Below are 6,661 nucleotides of genomic sequence, written 5' to 3'. Positions count from 1 at the left end.
GATGGCTAAGTTTTATAATAAAAAAGTTATAGCCAAGTCATTTAGCCTGGGTGAATTGGTTTGAAAAACAATACTCCCTTTAGATAGCAAGGATCCAAAATATGGCAAGTGGTCGTCCAATTGGGAAGGGCCATATAAAGTAAATAGTGTGTTGCCAAATGTAGCCTATCATTTGGAAAATTTAGATGACACCAAGCACATGAGATTCATTAATGGCAAATATTTAAAAAAATATATTCCTTCCTTATGGAAAAGTGAACAAATAAAAGCGTAATCAAATCGCGTTGAACGATCGTATATAAAAAGGGCCAAAACGAAATACGTTCAAAATAAATTCCTTTATTATCAAATATACATTACAAATTATGAGATACAAAATATTAAATGCTCTATAAGCCACAATTGAGAGCAAACTAATTTCTCGGTCGATCGCCAAGCAAGAGGGCGAACCGGCCTTAGTCGTCATCCTGATCACGTTCCTGCAAGGGCAGGCAGAGAGGTTGAGAAGCACTCTCAACAAGCAAAAAGGAAGAAAAGCACCCTCAAATCACCTGCCTAATCGTATTGGCACAATAATGGGCAAGGATACTGAGAATCACTCTCAGCAAGCAAAGTGGCTTGAAAAGCATCCTTAAAAATTGCCTCCCATCATTGAGACGATGGGAAGAACTTTGCTGGCCAAAAAATATTTCCTATATCTCCATACCGATGGTGACATCAAAATAGGTAGCAAAATAGGAGGATCAAATGATCCATTTCTATGGAAGACAAAAATTTTGGATCAATTGTTGAGGTGTCAAACGATGGCAGCAAATTAGTTTTTGAAGAAAAGAATGAAAATGAAAATGATGAGTGCAAAATAAACACGCATTTATAGAAGCGTGAAGATGAAAAGATAAAATGTGAACGGCCGCATTTGTGCCTAATAACTCAAACCAAATGGCTCAAAGTCTTGGGAAAAGAGACGAAAATACCAAGGAAAAATATGCATGAATTTTAGCGTAAAGCAATTAAATACTTGGGAGTTTGACGATTAAGGATAACGTCAATTAATACGCAAGTAAACAATTAAGTCATTCATTAACGATAATAACTGCTGTTACATTCAAAATTAGTAATGGCAATTAGTACGAAGTTACAAAAAACGCATTAGATGTCTTAATGAAAATTCAACCCAGGCCGAACGAATTCTTTCCCTGAGTCTTCCCCAATCTTCGCTCTGCTGAGAAGAAGCGACGTTTAATTCAGCTACAAAATCGTCATCAACCTCCAGCTTTTTGTACTGCTCGACCAAAGACTTGGTTCACTCAATTCCTCGGGAAGCATTACGCTTTTTAGCAGCCATTCTCGCCTTACAGTCATCCATCCTTGCTTGAAACTCCTTCATCTCTGCAGCCAAACTTGTCATCAGAGAGTCTTCGATCATAACTTCGGAAGAGATTTCTTTCAATTCGTCCTCGGCTTTGTTAATCTCTAGAAGTAAAGACTCTCTTTCAGATGCAGTGAGAAGATATTGAGTACTCCTGGCCTTCAGTTCAACATTTTTGGCCAGCAAGGAGAGGATGTCAGAGTGGACAACCTTCAACGTCGCTTTAAAATCAGCAGAAATATTGAGCGACGAAAGTGTCAGTGCTTGCGCCAACTTCGCACTCAATAGCTCAAGCTTATCCTTATGTTTAGAAGTACTAGCCTGATTGATGTCCATATCCATAAAAAACACATACTCAAATATCGACTGTTTGAGGAACTTCATATCTTCCTCTGAAGAAGCAGAAGGACGATCGGTTGAAGTAGGGCGAGACGTCTTGACTTGCCCCTAGGAAGTAAACAAGTCCTGGATGGAACGCACAATGTCATCAGCACCCTGCAAAGAAAAATGTCAACATTGAGGGCTTTCACTACAATAAACGAAGCAAAAATGAAAGTGAAGCGAAAGGTTACCTCATCAACAATTTTGGGAAGTGGCATATCACCAGTTGGCTCCACCACCTGTTGAGACTTCTCCTTATCTGGGCGAGAAGACTCTGCCACAACGGGTAGACCCATGGGAGCCTCTGCAGAATTCAAGAAGCAACAAATCAGAAACCAATAGCACGAGCAAAGGTAAAACATCAAAAAAAATGTATTACCTTCTGGTTCGATGTTTGGGGGGTCGGCGCCCTGGGAAGAAGGTGGCTCTTCCATTGCTTGTGATGAAGGTTCCGAGACTGAAGGTTTCTCTTTAAGCATAGTCCCTTCATCAGCTGATTTGGACGAAGCAGCTTCAACAAAGGATGATGGAGCAAAAGCTGCCAACACCAAAGCCTTCAAAGGAGAGGCTGAACTTTTCTGAGAAATTCAAGTAAACCAGTAACACATAGAAAGGTTTCAAGTAAACCATTAGCACATAGAAAGGTATGTTTGTGAATAAACAGAATTCAATTACCTTTCTCCTAACGATGAGATGAGCGTCATCATCATCATCCTCCAAAATGAGAGATGCTGAAGCTGGCTGTTTGCGACTTAAGGCACTCTTAGCTGCAGTAGCCTTAGTAGGTAGAAAAGTATATAAACGAATAGATTGTTTAGCACGAGTAGGGAAGGAAGGATTCCTAATGGACACAGGGGTGACCAAAATAGGTGAAGTGAAAGAAGTGTTTGACTGATCCAGTGAATGGAAAGCATGATTGGCATCAGTTGCAAACAATTTGCGCTTCACTGATGGCCAGAGTTGTTCAAAAAGGAGATGGATGGTACGGCTAGAATTGAAGGGGGCTAATGAAAATTTACTCATCAAAAGAATGTTGCTAGCATCTATAGATTGTGCCTCTACCTTATTAATAGTGTGAAAGCGGTCTGTCAAATTTTTTGAATAGCAAGGAAGAACAGGCCAAGTTTGGCCAAAACCAAGTTTGCGAGCAAAAAATTGGGGAGCATATATTTCAATCCCAGCTTTGGCATTGGTTCCAGTTAAAATATCATGGAACAACTCCCTCCCAGTCAAAAACTGAACCCAAACGAGCAGAGAGGAGCTCGCACTATCCAGGGTGGACGGAGGTTGCACATAATCTGGAGTCAAATGAGCAGGAAAAGGAAAGAATAAAGGAATTGAATTTAAGTTATAAAAGAATGAAAAAATGTCCCTACTGGACATATTTACAGGGCTCAATAGGTCAATGGCTAGCCCATAACAACTAGCAGAACAAAAAGAAATGGATGGAGCACCAAATGATGGGAAATATGCTCTCAACCACAGTTGAGAGAACCAAAGAGGCCCACTGCCAATGGGAGATGCACCATTCTTACATTGAAATTGAAGAGAAGTCATGCCTCTATAAAGGGCAGTCAAAAAGAAGGAACACAAATTCAAAAGCCTACCACGCGGCAATTCCTGCGCTATGGGTAAGTAGCTCATGGAAGGTTTTGTACTTGGCACGCAAAGAATATATTTACAAAGTCAAATATGAAGGAAGGCCACACGCTCAGTATGGGAAGGTTCAGCGCTTGAGTGATTATAAGAGCTTTGCAGGCTTGAATAGGACTCAGTAAGTTTCTTATCAAATTTCGAGGCAACACTGGAAATCAAAATAGCAGGAAAAATAGTATCGCCCAAAGGTGGAAGATTTACTAGGGCCCCAACATCCCTTAAAGTAATAGACATGGGACCAAGAGGGAAAACAAAGGTATTATATTCAGAAGACCAAAAACTTAAAGCAATGGGAAAAATCACTGGGTCAAAAATTAGGGGTTGAAGAGCGATTTCTAATAAATCATAAACCCTAGCACGATCAAAAATTGCCTTGGTAGGACCATGACCCACAAGACGAGCATGCCATCTATGGAAAATAACATCAGATTTAGGCCAAGCGCGAATACCTTTTTCGCGAATTAGCCTCAACGGCAAAGAGTTCAGGAACGGAGGGCCTTGAGTGCAAGGGAACAACTGGCCCACCGCCACTTGTTCGACGGCTTCGACGTTATTGAATGATGGACCCAAATAGAACTCATTGAGTTCGGCATTAGCTGGTGCAAGGAAGTTCGGATTTATATATGGCCGAATAAGGATTTTTTGGAAATCTTTGAAGCTAAAAGAGTCATCAGATTGGGTTTGTGGAGCCGCCATTGGAAAGAAAATACAGTTTTGACAAGGTTTGCCTAGGAAATGTAGCAGAGAAGCAAGAAGATGAACAGTAAAATAGCGAGGAAGAAGCACGAAATATAGACGTGATCGAGTGGTGCAATGAAATGGCATATCCTTTTGGTTTATAAAGGTTTGTAACGTTGCACTTTTTCAGATTGTAGAAGGAAATAATGATTGAAATTCTTCGAAATTTCAAATATTGCTGGAAAATACAAAGTGAATATGGCAAAGATTAATGATTAGTATTAATTCTGCCATATTGGGGTAATTGTTGATACACTAAAAGTGCAGCCCAAATCAAATAGCCCAAAGAGTGAAGCTCAATTGGGAATCCAGGATAAAGGTCCAAACAGGATTATTGATGAATGCGGTGGAAGCCCACGAACACGGTAACATCATCGCCCAAGCTTGCAAGACGCCCAGAATCTGAGCAAATAGCATACCTTACGGTCGCCCAGAGCGATGACCACATTCTCGCCCAAACCTTCAAATCGCCCAGGATCTTAGCAAACATAAAACATTATAATTATTGAAGCAGTTATTGAGTGGTCTTATCACATTCCACGAATCAAGGAGCCCAGTTGAAGGCGGTTGAACGATAAAGAGTAATGACGACAGTTAGGGACAGCAGTTCCCCTACAAGTTAGCCACTATAAAGAAAGTGGGTAGTATACAGCAATCAAGTAGTTTCCAAGCGGTTGTCACGAAGAAATCATCAAAGAAATATAAAAGGAAGAGAAGACATAGAGAAGAGGACCTCGAATCAAACACTCTCAAACAGAGAATATGTAATTTCAATTTCTTAGTTTAAACTTAAACATTTCTTTCAGTACTCGTGTGCTTGCGCCCCTTAGAGGCATTCTGTTTAGTTCTAATTGTAAAACATCGCCAATAAAATGCCCATTTTTGGGACTTTGTCTCAAGAGGTTTGTTCCTGATACAATCGTCTGATCCCCTTTTAATTGTTAGCGACTACCCCGCGAAACAGTAGGATTAAATTAGTTGAATTTGTGAATAGAATAGTGGGACGGCAAGTCAGCAACAAAAGGCCAAATGCTTGAAGGTAGTAGTTTATGCGTGTAAGAATCAATAAGTGTGCATCAAAATATTCATGTTTTGTGAATATGTTAACTATTATTGATTGTGATCAAATTTGTCTTAACAGTGACCGATTGTGATCGATTGTAATCAAATATGTCTTCATTACGAGAGTCTATGATCAAGTCCATTTTAATTTAGACTATTTTGTGTTTATTTCACCTAATATATGAGATTTCGACCAAATAAAAAATTCTAGTACGTCACGAATATTTGTCGGTCGCAAATTATCAATTTAATAAGTCACATAGTATTTTTCGATCAAAAATCACAAATTTTATGTCGCAATTTCTTTAGGTCACAAATTATATAGTAACAACTCATGTATTATTTTCAAGTCACAAATTGCAAATCTTATAGGTCATAATCTATTTCACGTTGACAAATTATAAAATTAATTGGTTACAAGTTATTTCTCAATAAAAAATTATCAAATTAATTGTCACAACTTAACAAATTTCGAGTTATGATTACAAATTTAGTCTTAGTCTCACATTTTTTCAAATCACATGTCATTTATTGGTCATAATTATCAATTTTATTGGTCACATATTATTTATTGGTCACAATCGACCAAATAATTTGGGACTACCACCACTGTTCGCCACACTCTATTGTTCAATATTGTTTCCTCTGATCAAAAACAACTATTTGTTACAATAATGACTATACAATACAAACCATTCACATTCCAACGACGATCATAAAAATATGATTGGTCGTAAAAAATTTCAATAACTTGTAAGGAGTAGTTTATATTCATCAATTTGAAGGAATTATGGCAGCAATTTTGTCTTTTTTCAATAAGATAACACTTATTGCCTTCGTCATGTGCAAAAATATGCCTGATGAGTGCTCCACACTCATTATATTTATACCACTTAATTCATTATTTTGTTACCCTTGAGAATATTTAAGAGCGCTTTAATGTGTGTTTTGATATTGTGATATAGGTTGATGAAATTAAAAGAAATAAGCAAAAATTGGCGAATTTGGAGAAAATGGCCAAATTGTAAGAGACCCAAAGTTCGGGGACTAAAGTGCAAATATTCAAAAGTTGTGTTGAACCTCGCGATGAATATCCGAGAGTGTTAGGAGTCAATAAGATGAAGAAAGATATCAAGGGGATCAAATTTAGGCAAAATATGATCACAAATCAATTTCTAACCGAAAAGTTGTGCTCCGTAATTTCAGCCTCACATTGAGACTTATTTTTGACATAGCAAATGGTAGAATTGGAGAATAGAAATTGAATCAAAGTTGTAGCCCTTTGAGTTAGATTTCTAACACGCTTTGAATTACCTTAATTGGACATCGGACGAGAAAGTATGCTAAAAATATTGAAGGACGCACAGAAGAAATTTTCCACCCGAACCGGGTGCCACACCGCCCATGAATCTAAATTTGACAGTAAGGGCAGCGCCGTAGTGCCCATATTGGGCG

Source organism: Olea europaea, unplaced genomic scaffold (assembly GCF_002742605.1).
Source record: "Olea europaea var. sylvestris unplaced genomic scaffold, O_europaea_v1 scaffold571, whole genome shotgun sequence".
Taxonomy (NCBI): Eukaryota; Viridiplantae; Streptophyta; class Magnoliopsida; order Lamiales; family Oleaceae; genus Olea; species Olea europaea.
The sequence above is the reverse complement of the archived record's forward strand: the minus strand, read 5'-3'. Positions refer to the sequence as shown.